This window comes from Doryrhamphus excisus, chromosome 2 (assembly GCF_030265055.1).
Source record: "Doryrhamphus excisus isolate RoL2022-K1 chromosome 2, RoL_Dexc_1.0, whole genome shotgun sequence".
Lineage (NCBI taxonomy): Eukaryota > Metazoa > Chordata > Actinopteri > Syngnathiformes > Syngnathidae > Doryrhamphus > Doryrhamphus excisus.
In genome coordinates this window covers 31,355,345-31,372,970 of record NC_080467.1, presented here as the reverse complement: position 1 = coordinate 31,372,970, position 17,626 = coordinate 31,355,345, and the positions used below count along the sequence as shown (strand labels likewise).

The 17,626-nt window shown below is 31.9% G+C and overlaps 1 long non-coding RNA gene across 1 annotated transcript; it reads right to left on the bottom strand.

The window, feature by feature from the left end:
- Positions 1–8,431: 8,431 nt before the first annotated feature.
- Positions 8,432–10,267, bottom strand: LOC131112930 (uncharacterized). The gene is made up of 3 exons (XR_009121443.1): positions 9,967–10,267; positions 9,447–9,526; positions 8,432–9,331 (listed from the first exon to the last, which is right to left on the bottom strand). It is a non-coding gene; the product is annotated as an uncharacterized LOC131112930 (long non-coding RNA).
- Positions 10,268–17,626: the final 7,359 nt, after the last annotated feature.

Sequence of the window (17,626 nt, the reverse complement as noted above, 5' to 3'; positions counted from 1 at the left end):
GGGGGGACTTCAGCCCAAAAAATTTTACCGAGTGAAAATATGGCAATATAGTCATAAAATTATGAGAAGGAAAAAAAAAAAGATTTTAGTAGCATAAAGTTGAAATAAAGAAAAGCGGCTACTTTTTAAAAGTCATAATATTGTAAAAAAAAAAAAAAAAAAAAATTAATTTGGGGAAAAATTAGGTTGCGAAAAAAATTATGTGACAAAAATAAAGTCAAAATATTTTGAGAATAAAATCATAATTATATGAGGAAATTGACACAAAGTCGTTTTCTAGCAAGAAAAAAATGTCTTCATTTAACACGAATAAACTCATATGACGAAAATTTTCATTTTAGTAGCATCAAGTTGAAATAAAGAAAAGCAGCTACATTTTAAAAGTCATAATATTGTGAATTTTGGGGAGAATTAGGTTGCGGAAAAATTTGTGAAAAAAATAAAGTCCAAATATTATGAGAATAAAGTCATAAGTCGTTTTCTAGCAAGAAAAAAATTATTCGTTTTACAAGAATAAACTCATGAGGAAAATTTTCATTTTAGTAGCATCAAGTTAAAATATTTAAAAAATACTATGCAATGTTTTAAAAGTCGGAATATTCTGAGAATTTTATGCCATTATGGGGAAAATAGGTTGTGAAAAATTTATAATATTGTGAAAAATAAGTCAAAATGTTTTGTAAATAAAGTCATAAAAAAGAAAGGTTATTTAAGAGGAAAATGTAACTGTTTGAAAAATTATAAAAACAGCAAAAATTGAGGAAAAAAAGAGCAAAATGTGGCATTAGCACTAATTAGCATTTTTCACCATGCAGTTTTTTTTCAAGGTACAGTATATATAACTTTTAGCCGTATCTACAAGTACATGCATTGCTTTAGAAAATATGAAAGGCCTTAATTGCTTCTCATTCAGGCCTTTGTAATACACACACTCACATAGCACAATAAAAATGACAGACTCTACTGTACTTTCAAGCATCACTGCTGTAACTAAATATATTGCTCTTATTTGGTTTCATAAAGTTTCCAAACCTTTCAAATTGTATGATTACCGACGACTCCTCCAATAGCGGCCTGTTCAAAAAAACCAGGAAAAAAGGCCGTTGACGTTTCAACACCAAGCAAACAAACTCCGCTGATCCCTGAACTGCACATTGAAAGCCGCCTCATTTCCTTACAATACACAACATCGTTACGGCAAAGTTGAGATGAGGTTAATGTTCTGTTTGTTTATACTGAGCCTCTCAAAGCACCGCTGGTTTGTTTGTTTTTTTTTCTTAAATTATGTAGCCATTAAAGTTTCACATCTGGTTCCTCAAAGTTTGTTAGGAGAATTGTTCTAAATGGTGACGGTGGGTTCATGTGGGCCACACAGTTGGATGTTTGAATGTTGCTTGCAGGTTAGAGATGTGAAATGTCACCAAAGTAAAAGTCCTGAGGCTCGTTGCGGTGCCATTCATCCATGACCATCACTTCATGTTGCAGCATGACTATGCATGACCCCATGGGGAGAGGATCCAGGAAGCTGGAAACATCCCAGTTCCTGCAGGGCCAACACAGACATGCACCAGACATGCCACCCACTGAGTATTTCTGGGATGCTCTGGGTTGGTAAAAGTAGCTGTTTGTATAAATAGATAGACAAAAAACATACGTAAGTCACACTGAAGTATAAGACGCACAAGGCCAAAGATGCATAATTAGGTAGAAAAGAAAATTCATAAGTCGCACTGGAGTATAAGTCGCACAAGGCCAGGAAAAAAAACATACGTAAGTCGCACTGGAGTATAAGACGCACAAGGTCAAAGATGCATAATTTGCTAGAAAAAAAACACACAAGTCGCACTGGAGTATAAGTCGCACAAGGTCAAAGATGCATAATTAGGTAGAAGAAAACATACATAAGTTGCACTGGAGTATAAGTCGCACAAGGCCAAAAATGCATAATTAGGTAGAAAAAAACATACATAAGTCGCACTGGAGTATAAGTCGCACAAGGCCAAAAATGCATAATTAGGTAGAAAAAAAACATACATAAGTCACACTGGAGTATAAGTCGCACAAGGCCAAAAATGCATAATTAGGTAGCAAAAAAACATACATAAGTCGCACAAGGCCAAAAATGCATAATTAGGTAGCAAAAAAACATACATAAGTCGCACAAGGCCAAAAATGCATAATTAGGTAGAAAAAAAACATACATAAGTCGCACTGGAGTATAAGTCGCACAAGGCCAAAAATGCATAAATAGGTAGAAAAAAACATACATAAGTCGCACTGGAGTATAAGTCGCACAAGGCCAAACATGCATAATTAGGTAGAAAAAAAACATACATAAGTCGCACAAGGCCAAAAATGCATAATTAGGTAGAAAAAAAACATATGTAAGTCGCACTGGAGTATAAGTCGCACAAGGCCAAAAATACATAATTAGGTAGAAAAAAACATACATAAGTCGCACAAGGCCAAAAATGCATAATTAGGTAGAAAAAAACATACATAAGTCGCACTGGAGTATAAGTCGCACAAAAAATGCGTAATTAGGTAGAAAAATAAACATACATAAGTCGCACTGGAGTATAAGTCACACAAGGCCAAAAATGCATATTTAGGTAGAAAAAAACATACATAAGTCTCACTGGAGTATAAGTCGCACAAGGCCAAAGATGCATAATTAGGTAGAAAAAACATACATAAGTCGCACAAGGCCAAAAATGCATAATTAGGTCGAAAAAAACATACATAAGTTGCTCAAGGCCAAAAATGCATAATTAGGCAGAAAAACAACATACATAAGACGCACTGGAGTATAAGTTGCACAAGGCCAAAAATGCATAATTAGGTAGAAAAAAAACATACATAAGTCGCATTGGAGTATAAGTCGCATTTTGTGACTAGTAGTTACTTCCTGTACCAATCAAAGTCATCTAAAAAATAAATAATTTTAAACTCTTCAACTCAGCTTTTATACAAATGATTGTGTCGCTAAGAAGCCCCAAAAAATGATACAAAAATATCCCGAGTGATTAATGCAATTACGTTTCATGTCCTGCCAGCGGAGCAGTGAGCCAGCACTGTTACCATGCCAACCAGCCGGCCAAATAAGATGCTTTCTTTTACGTCTTCCAACCCCCCCTCTCCACCCCCCACCCCCAATACGCTTCATCTTGTGCTCTCGTTTATTGCAATAATAACAGCACTAATTAAAAGTCAAGTCCTCCTCTCTGCTTGAGTAAATCAACCCCTTCTCAAGTTCTGGCATTGGTGCCTTCTTGGGTTCATTTCCATTTCTGGCCAGCAGAGGCAGCGTTTCAACTCCGGAACAGATTGTGTCTTTGAAATCTTTTACAGTATTCAGTAAGAGTAATCAGAGTAATTTAACTTTATCCAATTTGTGTCTATATTCAACCCACCCCCCTCTGGTTAAAGGGGGGCTCGGGGTCTTTTTTATTACAAAGCCTTGAGAAGAATCCCACAGACTACATAGTACATGTGCTTCATACATTTAAGATTAATATAAAAATAAAATGAAAAATAATTAAAATTAAACTAAAATAATGATTAAAATGGAAAAAAATAAAATACAATTAAAATTAAAAGAAATGATTACAATGAAAAAAAATAATTAAAATTAAACTAAAAAAATTATTAAAATAAAAAAATTACAATTAAAATAAAAAAATTATAATAAAAAAATGATTACAATGATGAAGATTACAATTAAAAAAAAATAATTATAATCAAACGAAAAAAATTACAATGAAAAAAAATTACAATTAAACTAAAAAATGATTAAAACAAAAAAGTACAATGAAAATAAAAAGATTACAATTAAAATAAAAAAAATGATTACAATGAAAAAAATTACAATTACACTCAAAAATTACAATTACACTCAAAAAATTACAATGAAAAAAATTGCAATTAAAAAATTCCAATTAAACTAAAAAATTATTAAAACAAAAAAGTACAATGAAAATAAGATTACAATAAAAATAAAAATAATTACAATTAAACTAAAAAATGATTAATGATTGAATTACAATTAAAATAAAAAATAATTACAATGAAAACAATTACAAATAAAATTAAATAATTACAACTAAAAATGATTACAATGAAAAAAATTACAATTAAACTAAAAAATAATTACATTAAGGTGAATATTAAATGACTACAATTGTCTCTTAATATCAGTGACAACACTATGCTTTTTGAAAGTTGTCCAACCAACCGCATCTGTTGCCTACTCCCATTAAGATGCAGCTTATCCTGCATACATCAGCCATTGAGTCAGCCAAGAGAAGAACCTCCAAAAGTTCTGGAGAGATTCTGCACTCCCGCGGCTCATTCCTGGTGGCTGAACGTCTTCACAAACACCATCTGTGCCTCGTAGGTGGCAGGAATTCAAGCATTTATAATTTCGTCCTGGGTAGACGGTGATTGGGACGTCTGATGACTCAGATTTTACATCGAGATCTTAAGCGAGACGCAGCGTGAGGTCACGCTCGCAAGGCTGACTCCATTTCGTTCGGTCCATTGTTCATCACTCCTCCGACTCTTCACACTCCACTCAGACAAGAAGACATCTTCATGCCAGAAATCTTGGAAGATCTGAAGGAGGATTGGAATTCAGCACGTGAGGGCGCCGCGTGGACGATCAGAAAAATGGAAAAAGCATAATAATAGTTTCTTCCCGTTTCTGTTCTTCCTCTCAGAGCCTCCACTGTATCCCAGACCTTTCCAAGAGGAACTCCATCTGTGAGGTAACAAAGGTCCATGGAGCGGTGTGGTCTACTAAACGCTTGTCAGAGTGACAGAGTGGGTGACTTGAGAGTTCCCTGATGTGTAGCAGCAGTGATGAACGACCTGAAGAATGACTTGTCAAGAGTCAGTCGAGCAGGATTCGAACTCCTCCACGGGTCAAAACCGTGCATTCAGGACACAGCAGATGCTCTTGTTGTGTTTACTACTTCGGACAGAGATGGATTTACTTGAGTACTTAGCAACTGAAATGAGAAGAACCCTGAAATGCTGACATGCACAACCAAATAACCACATTTAGCGTACACAACAACGTAAGCTATATGTAAGCAAATTCACCAAGATCCCGATCTCATCCCACATCCCACACAATGTGGTCCTTGATACCTTTTAAACAACAACAGCAACATTTGTGATTTTCCATGAATAATGTCGGAATATTAGCTATCCATTCATTTTCTATATCGCTTATCATCATTAGGGTCGCAGGGGTACGCTGGAGCCTATCCCAGCCAACTTCAGGGGTACACCCTGGACTGGTCGCCAGCCAATCGCAGGGCACATATAGACAAAACAACCATTTACATCACATTCATACCTATGGACAATTTGCAAATTATCCTGTTTAACATGTTGAATAATACAATAATAAATAAAATAAATAATAATAATAAAAAAATAATAATAATGTAAAATAAATAAATACTAAAAATAATGAATATATCAATAATAAAATAAATAAATTAAATAAATGAATAAAATAAAATAAATAATATAAATTAAACGACAAACGACCATTTATAATCACATTCATACCTATGGACAATTTGCCAATTATCCTGTTTAACATGTTGAATAATATAATAATAAATAAAATAAATAAATAAACTAAAATGAATAATACTAAAAATAATAAATAAATTAATATAAAATAAATACATAAAATAAATAATATAAATAAATTAAAAGACAAATGACCATTTATATCATATTAATACCTATGGACAATTTGCCAATTATCCTGTTTAACATGTTGAATAATATAATAAATAAAATAAATAATATAAAATGAATAATACTAAAAATAAATAAATCATATAAAATAAATAATATAAATAAATAATGTAAAATAAATTAAAAGACAAATGACCATTTATATCATATTAATACCTATGGACAATTCACCAATTATCCTGTTTAACATGTTGAATAATATAAAATAAATATTAAAAATTAATATACATAATACATAAATAATATTAAATAAATAAATAAATACAATAATAAATATGGGAGGAAACCCGAAGAAAAAAAACCCACTTCGGCATTTATTCTTCAAACATATTTAACCTATCGGCATCCTTTCATTTCCTCGCTGGAAGAAGTATGGACACCCCCACTTTCCCATCATCACAGACTGATTTTTTTTCCCCAACCAGAAATTGTGATTTCATGTCATCACCAAAGCCAATAAAAGGAATATATATTTTTTTTATGTGTTGTGCAGTAGTGCTGCCATTAAGTCCAATATAAACGGGCAAAAAAATGACAAGAAAAACTAGAACATTGCATTGAAAGACGTAGGTGCTTAGCCGCAATGCAAAAAAAAAAAAAAAGATATGACTTTTGGACAATCAAAAGAAAGTCGCTACATAAGCACGCCACGTATGCGTCGCTCCTCCACGAGAGCATCAGCAGGCAACAATATGTAACATTTTGACCTTGTCAGCCTGGGGTGAATGAGTGGCAAACAAGCGGAGGCTATAGCACGAGTGCCGATGTACAACACAGAACATATAGCAACGCTGAATGGAGGCAGCCTGAGGCTTCGAATAAAGAGCAACGCAAGGTCGGGTCACGGCAATGATTGATGCTATTCCTGTCATTAGACAACACGCTCAAGCAGTCAAAGCTGCGACGCACAAAAGAACACGGACACGTGTGCACTTGGATTGTCATGGAAGCGGGAATTATCGACACGGGAAAGAAGCCGGCAAACGACCTTTCGTGAATAGTCATGTAATAACCAGTCACGTAATAACCAGTCATATAATAACTAGTCACATAATAACCAGTCAAAACAGCATCTTGCTGTATCGGGTCAAAGGTACAAGACAATGAAGTCGAAATTAATAAGATAAAATTAACCAATTTTCATCTCAACCTCTATTAAAAGATGTTTTTGTATTATTTTTCAAACGTTAGTGAGTGAGGCCCAGTTCACCTCCTCTCTTTTCAGCAATATAACAAAAATAAAAGGCCGTAGTGTCACGCATGGGAGCAAAAAGCGACGTTTGGATCACTCATTAAAAAGCCGCCAAATGACTTGGGAGATGATAGCGGCTTCTTTTGGGGTCGTGCGGTGCTCCCACTTTGCGGCGGGGAGCCTTCAGACGTTGCCGAGAGGCCAGTTTGCTTCCACGGCGGCGCTGAAGGTTCTATTTATTTGATAAATGAGCCTCCTTTGCCGCCTTAAAAAAGACAAGCCAAGAGACACAAGGGGGGGGCCTTTAATCAGCAGTACCTCCTTTGACATTTAACACAAAGTCACTCTGGGCCACGCACACACACACGTCGTAAACTACAGTAAAAACTCAGTAGACCATTAAATGTGATGGTGTGTATATTCACTATGATGTAGAGGTATGCTATGTAAATACAGCACACAGGTACTTTAGGTGAATATAATAATGGTTTTATTTCATTTGAACATGCATCAGATTACAATTGAACGCATCACATGATCAGTTCACAGTTCCACATGTCCAAAAAGGAGTAGGAAGAAGCAAAGCTTATAAAATTCTAGCCGTCCATTTGGTACTTTTACAATCAGTAACTGTTACATTTGTTCACTTCCTGTCTTTATAATATAATTGTTTTAAAACTAAACTAAACTAAACTAAAATCTAAACTTAAATCTAAACTTAAATCTAAACTTAAATCTAAACTTAAATCTAAACTTAAATCTAAACTTAAATCTAAACTTAAATCTAATTTTAATTTTAATTTTAATTTTAATTTTAATTTTAATTTTAATTTTAATTTTAATTTTAATTTTAATTTTAATTTTAATTTTAATTTTAATTTTAATTTTAATTTTAATTTTAATTTTAATTCATTCATTCATTTTCTACCGCTTTTCCTCACGAGGGTCGCGGGGGGTGCTGGAGCCTATCCCAGCTGTCTTCGGGCGTAAGGCGGGGTACACCCTGGACTGGTTGCCAGCCAATCACAGGGCACATATAGACAAACAACCATTCACACTCACATTCATACCTATGGACAATTTGGAGTCGCCAATTAACCTAGCATGTTTTTGGAATGTGGGAGGAAACCGGAGTACCCGGAGAAAACCCACGCATGCACGGGGAGAACATGCAAACTCCACACAGAGATGCCCGAGGGTGGGATTGAACCCTGGTCTCCTAGCTGTGAGGTCTGCGCGCTAACCCCTAGACCAAATTAATTTTAATTTTAATTTTAATCAATAAATATGGTACATTAGAGGTAGATACAGTCTAAATATGGTCCATTATGTATAACCAAGTATGTATAACCAAGGCTACAATGTAGACCCTTTGTTATTTATTATTTATTCTTCTAATTCTTCATTTATACTTCTAATTTTTATATTTTGTACTGTCATACTGTCTTGCATTGAAAAATGGAGCTGCTGCAATTTAATTCTACTATATTTAAAATGACAATAAAGGGCATTCTGATTCTAAAATTAGTATATCAGAGGCACAACATGTAAATATGGCACATTAGATATGAATGATGTAACTACAGTATAAAGTTTTGCTATGTAAATAGAGTACATTAGAAATACATTATGTCAATATGGCACATTAGAGGTAGTCAAAAGCTACGCTACATTAAAGGACATTTCTTGCCTTTGCATGTGTGTGTCCTCGCTGTCATAATCATATATATATTTTTTATAGTTTAGCCCCCCCCGTAACCTTACAGGACGATGTCACGAGTGCACCATGGCTGACATTTAAAAAGAAGCTTTTTCTTTAGCCCTCATTCGCCACCATGTAATATTTCTGCACGTGCTCACTAATACGCCTACTTTATCTCCAAAGCTACATTTACACTGCAGGTCGACAGTCCAGATCACCTTTTGTACCTCAATTTATTTACTTCTGTGTACTTTCAAAGTGATCATATCACCTTAAAACACACACACACAAGCATGATTACATTTTAAGTCTATTTGTCTCTTTTTTTTTCCTAATTGCCAATTTACCACCGCGTGCAAAAATAAGGTCAGAGCTTATCACAACTGAAGTAAACAAGTTGATAAACATTAAATACTAATAAGTATTGAGCCACCGTGGAGCCAATCTCACACTGCAGGCTAATCAAAGCTAACATTAATTATGTTTATTTCCTCTTCCCCCCACTCATGTAAACTGAAAGGAGAAGAATGCGTGTGAGGAACAATTAAATGTTAAACAGCATGCTTCGCTAATTAAAAAAGAAACAAAGAACGGAGAGGAGGGGGGGACATCTTCGTACTCGTACAATTTATAACGTGGATCTGCACCTTTATTCAGATCTGCACCAAATATTTACAAACAGAAAGACATCATCAATATATATATATATATTATCGACAAAAATTGTGATTAATGCTGCAGTTGATACGGACATAAAAGATGGCAGTTACTCACCAAATTGCACGGGTGACCGTCCCAAAAAACAAGTGATGGCAAACTTTGATCCATTTTTGGTCTTGAACACATCCCGGGATCTTTGTGGAAAAAAAAACACAAAATAAGTCCAAATGAAGACTATAATTTAGCAATATATGTATTTTTCTGGTTTTCTTATTGGGCTATATGAAAAAAAAAGTTTAAAGTGAACGTCAGTATCTTTTTAAAGACAAAATTTGACTCTAATATTGGCTACAATACCAGTCAAAAGTTTGGAGACACTTTGCTATGTTATTAAATGAGCATCTGTCTCAATACTTTAGACTGACGTCGTGCATACATACAAGTAAGTAAAACATTTAAGTATTAAATAAATCAGTGTCATTCAGATATACTACGTCTTGTAAAATAACAATACTACATAATACTACAACCATTGGACTTTTAAGACACCATAGCTACACAAAATGAGGTAGGTTCGGCTAAAATAAAGCAAGATATGCTAAGCTAACTAAACCAAAAGTTTAAAGACACTTACCTGTGTTATTAAATTAGCATCTGTCTCAATACTTTTCACCGGCGTCGTTCATACATACAAGTAAGTAAAACATTTAAATTAAGTATTAGATCAGTGTCATTCAGATGTACTACGTCTTGTACAATAACAATACTACATAATACTACAACCATTGTGCTTTTAAGACACCATAGCTACACAAAATGAAGTAGGAGTTATGTTAAGCTAAGCTAAACCAAAAGTTTAGAGACACTTAGCTGTGTTATTAAATTAGCATCTGTCTCAATACATTTGGCTGGCGTCGTTCATACATACAAGTAAGTAAAACATTTAAATTAAGTATTAAATCAGTGTCATTCAGATATACTACGTCTTGTAACATAATACTACATAATACTACAACCGTTGTGCTTTTAAGACACCAAAGCTACACAGATTGAGGTAGGTTCCGCTAAACTAAGCTAGGTCAGTCAAGGCACAGGCAATGGTAGCTGGTTAGCATTAGCATCAGCTAAAGAAACCAGTGCTGCATTTGAACCAAACACAAAACACACCTGGAACAAACATTTTGCTAACGATGTGATCACCTGAACTACAGGAAGTAAGGTGCCCCCAAAGCATTGTGGGTAAATAGCAGCTCAAATATTGAATGATTTCTGCCTTTAATTTGTATGTGTATTATGCTAGTATTGATATTGGTGTGGATATTTGTAGTAAATAAAGTAAATATAATGATAGTAATAGTAATTAGTAGTAAATATAGTGATAGTAATAGTAAATAATAGTAAAAAAAATACCTTTAACATAAAGTTCTTATGTTAATTCATGCTAATATCATATATATGAATCCAGTGTACAGTGAGCTAATAACGACAAACAGTTTCAGAGAGCAAAGTGATGAGAAAAGGAGGCTCTTCATTCCCCTCCTCCTGGTCTAACATCTTCCATTGCTGATATGATAATGAAGGCGCTCATTAATCACCAGCATGACGGCAGCCATGTTGGCGTCTGTGATGACAGCAATCAGGCCAAGAGCAGATGCTGACAGAATCAGCATCCAAAATTCATTCTGAAAAAGGCAGTGATTTGCTCCCGTTAGCCAATCAGTGCGTTTGTTTGTTCGTGTCTCTTCGTCAAAAGTAGCACAAAAAGAAAAGTTGAAGCGAAGTTGCTAAGAAGTTCGTGCTGGGTTATGTTTTTGTCTGTAAAGCTGCACTGTGGAGGCGTTGATATGGTTTAAAATTTTTTTTTTTTTTTAACTTAGAATCAGAGGTGCCGCACGGCGGATACTTCAAGCAAGAAAGAGCATTCTGATTCATATCTTAAATATAATAAATATAAAAAATAAGATAATAAAAATAAAAAAATAAACTAAAAATCCATGAAATAATATATCTTAAATATAATATAATATATATAATATATATATAAATATAAAAAATACAAATACAATAAAAAAATCAACTCTCCATGATATCTTATATATGATATAATATATATAAATATCAAAATAAAATAAAATAATAAAATAAAATAAAATAAAAACTCTCCATGAAATCTTATAATATAATATATATAATATATATGAATATAAAAAACAAAATAAAATAATAAAAAAAATCAAATAATACAAATAAAAAATCAACTCTCCATGAAATGTTATATCTTAAATATAATATAATATATATAAATATAAAAAAATAAAATAAAATAATAAAAAAATCAACTCTCCATGAAATGGTATATCTTAAATATAATATAATATAATATAATATAATATAATATAATATAATATAATATAATATAATATAATATAATACAATATAATATAATATAATATAATATAATATAATATAATATAATATAATATAATATAATATAATATAATATAATATAATATAATATAATATAATATAATATAATATAATATATATAAAATATATATATAAATATAAAAAATACAAATAAAATAAAAAATAAACTCTTATATATATATATATATATATATATATATATATATATAAAATAAAAAATATTTTAAAAATATATAAAAAATAAAAAATATATATATAAAATATATTTTTAAAAAAATATAGATATAAAATATATTTAAAAAAAATATATATATATATAATATATAAAAAATATAAATATAAAAAATAAACTATAATGGTCGGACAATGACTAAAGGCCCCGTGTCCCTTCACGTTGTCCTCTGCTTTTAATCTCCAAGTAACGTATATTTGCAAAATATTTGTGCCGAAGTTGAACCAAGGACCGCACGCCGCTCTCTGGCGCCACAGAAACCGCCTGAAAAAAATCCAAATCTCTCTCCAGCTGTGCAAAGAAAGCCGAGGAGGGACACACAAGGACGGGACATGAAGGCCGGGTGTTTGTTTCATTCGTCCGATTGTTGAGGTTTGAACCGTGAATGCGGAGGCTGAGTGTGATTACCGCTGCTTTCATCGCTAGAGCAGCTGTGCTTGTTTGTTCTTTTGTGTTGGGGTGAAGGTGGGGGGTGCATGTGGTCCCCCCATGTTCAAACCACCTCGTATCCAGGTGTCCGACCATGTTGTGTCAAAGTCAGACTTCAGTTTAAGTGTCTTTTTGTTTTTTTCTGATGCCGCCACAGAAAACTACCAGTGATGGAAAAGTGTGATGACAACCATAGAACAGGAAATGGAGCTAAAAATAATACAAAGTACAGTATTAGACTCCCCCCTCTCAATCTGCAACCAAACGGCGTCTTGTGTTGGGGTGGAAGTGGGGGGGGGGGCATGTGCCCCCCCCCATGTTCAAACCACCTCGCATCCAGGTGTCAGACCATGTTGTGTCAAAGTCAGACTTCGTTTTTTTATATACATTATTGTTCTTATATTTTAATTATTTAACAATTTGATTTAACGTTTAAAAATTGTTTTTTAATTAGTTATTAGTTTCATTTTATTTGATTTACTCTGTTTACATGACGAGGCATTCAAGTACACTGCGTAACTCTGAGGGCTCGAATTTTGCGGCGCAGGGTGGCGCACCTGCGTTGCGCCTCGGCATTCAATTCCATGGCTGAAGGTGGAATTGAGCACAGGTCTCCTAGCTGTGAGGCGTGCGTGATAACCACTTTATGGAATTATTTATGTAATTTTATGTTGTGATTATTTTCCTGTGTGCTTATGGAATGACTTTGAATGACCTTGTGTGTGAAATGTTGACTTTTTTTCCATAACAATCTGTTCCATACAGATAAATAATGCACATAAATCAAATATAAATAAATATAAATATATCTGTTCTATATACAGTGGTAAACCTCTATTCAGACTTTTTTATAATTATTATAATAATTCTAATTATCGCCGTATCTTATAGTAGAACATGAATATATAAGTGGTCCTGCTAAGAATTGTTTTTATGTTTCTTTTGTGCTCAAGCGAGCACCAGCAGGATAATTAGCCCTCATCACCTGTCTGATGAGCAACAAGTAGAAAATCCCAGCGGAAAGAAACAATTTACTCCCGGTGCCAATCATGTGACCACGAGCGGGAATTTTTGTCTATCAAGTAGATGAGATTCCCATTTGGGTTCTCCCGCTAATTGCCTGCTGGAGCCGATAAACACCAGGGTATATATATATATATATATATATAGTAACCATATCTGATATTAATAAGCCATACGCATTTACAATGAAAATGCATCTATCATATAATTGTTTAAAGATTATGTAATCTTTAAAAATTATAATTTAATATACACAGTATGCAATATCACTAATACAATTTAATTAATTTATTTATTTTTAATTTTATTAATTGAACCTATGATATTAATTATTGATATTGTTGACATATGTATTTTTAGTTATTTTTATTATTACATTTATTATGCATTTACTTAATCCTGCCGCATTTTATTATTATTTTATTAAGTATTAATATAAACAAAACATTATTTAATATATATTTTTACTTACATATGCAAAACTGTTTAATACAATTAATAATAATTGTTTAAAATTTATATAATCTTTAAAAATTGTAATTTAATATACACAGTATGTAATATCAATAATGTAATTTAATTAATTTGTTTTGTTTTAATTTTATAAATTAAACCTATGATTATTGATATTGTTGAAATATTTTTTAAAATTCTTTTTATTATTACATTTATTATGCATTTACTTAATCCCTCCACATTTTATTATTTTATTAAGTATTAATATAAATGAAACATTGTTTAATATATATTTTTACAAATATATATATTTTACAAAACGGTTTAATACAATTAATAATAATTGTTTAAAATTTATATAATCTTTAAAAATTGTAATTTAATATACACAGTATGCAATATCAATAATACAATTTAATCAATTTGTTTATTTTTAATTGTATTAATTACATCTATGATATTCATTATTGATATTGTTTAAAAAAAATCTTATTTTTATTATTACATTTATTATGCATTTACTTAATCCCGCCGCATTTTATTATTATTTTATTAAGTATTAATATAAACAAAACATTATTTAATATATATTTTTACTTACATATGCAAAACTGTTTAATACAATTAATAATAATTGTTTAAAATTTATATAATCTTTAAAAATTGTAATTTAATAAACACAGTATGCAATATCAATAATACAATTTAATTAATTTGTTTCTTTTTAATTTTATTAAATAAACCTATGATATTAATTATTGATATTGTTGAAATATTTTTTTAAATTATTTTTATTATTACATTTATTATGCATTTACTTAATCCCTCCACATTTTATTATTTTATTAAGTATTAATATAAATGAAACATTATTTAATATATATTTGTACTTACATATGAAAAACTGTTTAATAATTAATAATAATTGTTTAAAATTTATATAATCTTTAAAAATGGTAATTTAATATACACAGTATGCAATATCAATAATATAATTTAATTAATTTGTTTTGTTTTAATTTTATAAATTAAACCCATGATATTAATTATTGATATTGTTGAAATATTTTTTAAAATTCTTTTTATTATTACATTTATTATGCATTTACTTAATCCCTCCACATTTTATTATTTTATTAAGTATTAATATAAATGAAACATTATTTAATATATATTTTTACTTACATATGCAAAACTGTTTAATACAATTAATAATAATTGTTTAAAATGTATATAATCTTTAAAAATTGTAATTTAATATTCACAGTATGCAATATCACTAATACAATTTAATTAATTTATTTATTTTTAATTTTATTAATTAAACCTATGATATTAATTATTGATATTGTTGACATATGTATTTTTAGTTATTTTTATTATTACATTTATTATGCATTTACTTAATCCTGCCGCATTTTATTATTATTTTATTAAGTATTAATATAAACAAAACATTATTTAATATATATTTTTACTTACATATGCAAAACTGTTTAATACAATTAATAATAATTGTTTAAAATTTATATAATCTTTAAAAATTGTATTTTAATAAACACAGTATGCAATATCAATAATACAATTTAATTAATTTGTTTCGTTTTAATTTTATAAATTAAACCTATGATATTAATTATTGATATTGTTGAAATATTTTTTTAAATTATTTTTATTATTACATTTATTATGCATTTACTTAATCCCTCCACATTTTATTATTTTATTAAGTATTATTATAAATGAAACATTATTTAATATATATTTGTACTTACATATGCAAAACAGTTTAATACAATTAATAATAATTGTTTAAAATTTATATAATCTTTAAAAATTGTAATTTAATATTCACAGTATGCAATATCAATAATACAATTTAATAAATTTGTTTATTTTTAATTTCATTAATTAAACTGATGATATTAATTATTGATATTGTTGTCAATGACCCCCAAACAAGAGGGACACCCTGTACTTCCTGATGTCGGTTTTTCGGACTTTTTGTCGCCTCCAGCTAACGCTGCCAAAGAAATAATGAGCTTCCTTTCACAGCAAAAAAAAATATGGATCATTTTTTTTCTTCCCGATTGTCCGAACGTATAAAATCCCAAATTGTGGGTCACCTTTTGTGAGGATAAAAACCCAAACAAACACAACATTTTAACTTAACATTGTCCAATTTGAAGTTGCTTAGCAACGGGGCGCAGCGAACAGATAATGGAGGCGACGTCCCTGAAGAAGCGCTGGTAGGTCGGACGCTTTGACACAGCTTGAATGCAACACGACAAGGAGGCTTTCTTCAGGCTTCTGATTGGTTGAAACGGCAGCGCAGTTAGCGGTTCGAGCGCAACATCCAAATACAAGTGAACACACACACAGTATGTACTTAAAGGACTAAGTGTACATACTTAAGTGCACACAGCAAAGACGGTGCAGCAGACAGATAATGGAGACGACGTCCCTGAAGAAGCGCCGGTTGCTCGGACGCTTTGACACAGCTTGAATGCAACACGGCAAGGAGGCTTTTTTCAGGCTTCTGATTGGCTGAAACGGCAGCGCAGTTCGCAGTTTGAGCGCGGTTCGAGCGCGGTTCGAGCGCGGTTCGAGCGCGGTTCGAGCGCGTTTTGAACGCAACATCCGAATACGAGTGAACACACACACAGTATGTACTTAAAAGACTAAGTGTACGTACTTAAGTGCACATAGCAAAGACGGCGCAGCAGACAGATAATGGAGACGACGTCCCTTAAAGAAGCGGCGATTGGTCGGACGCTTTGACACAGCTTGAATGCAACACGGCAAGGACTTCTGATTGGTTGAAACGGCGGCGCAGTTAGCGGTTCGAGCGCGTTTCGAGCGCAACATCCGAATACGAGTGAACACACACATAGTATGTACTTAAAAGACTAAGTGTACGTACTTAAGTGCACACAGCAAAAACAACGCAACAGCTAATATATGAGGGATTATTATTTCATATCACATTCATTTTCATTTCCTAATCCTCCAGGCAACGTGATGATGATGATGATGATGATGATGATGATGATGATAATAATTTTGATGATGAAAGTTAAGTGGTTAATGAAATGAGATGAAATTGTCCCGGACTCTGCAGGCTGGCTGGAGTGACGCCGTGAGACGGATTTATGAAATAATCTCATTTGGGAATCTGAGTGAAAATCCACGTCATCCCAGACGGCACGGGAAGATAATTGGGATGATTTCTTGTCTCAAGATGAAAACAACCAAAGATGGAAACGGACTTAGACTCAAAAGTCATGACCGCCTAATCCACTGCTCGATACTCGCCATTGATTGGCATCTTATCGATATCAGGCCTGAGGAGATTTTCCATGTCGCTGACATCGTTTACACACATGGATGCTCTAATTAGCCCGCAAATTAAACCTTCTGTTAATTACATGCACGGAAAATACTTGCAATAAATGAATATGTTTGTACATTTGTACAGTTAATATAGTAACACGTATTACTAACACATACGGTCTTTAAAAGCAGCACGCCCCAGTACAGTTGCTATGGTAACTGCTAGTATCAACATACACATAAGATCCTTTGAGATGGAAAAAAATACACATATGTGTTTGAGTGGAAGTAAGTCTGCTTGTTGTCTGCTTTCACTAAATCCTGCTGGAATATCAACAGAGATTCCGATGCCGTTAAAGGGATTTTTTTTAGCTTTGTTTTTTGCTTCTACTCA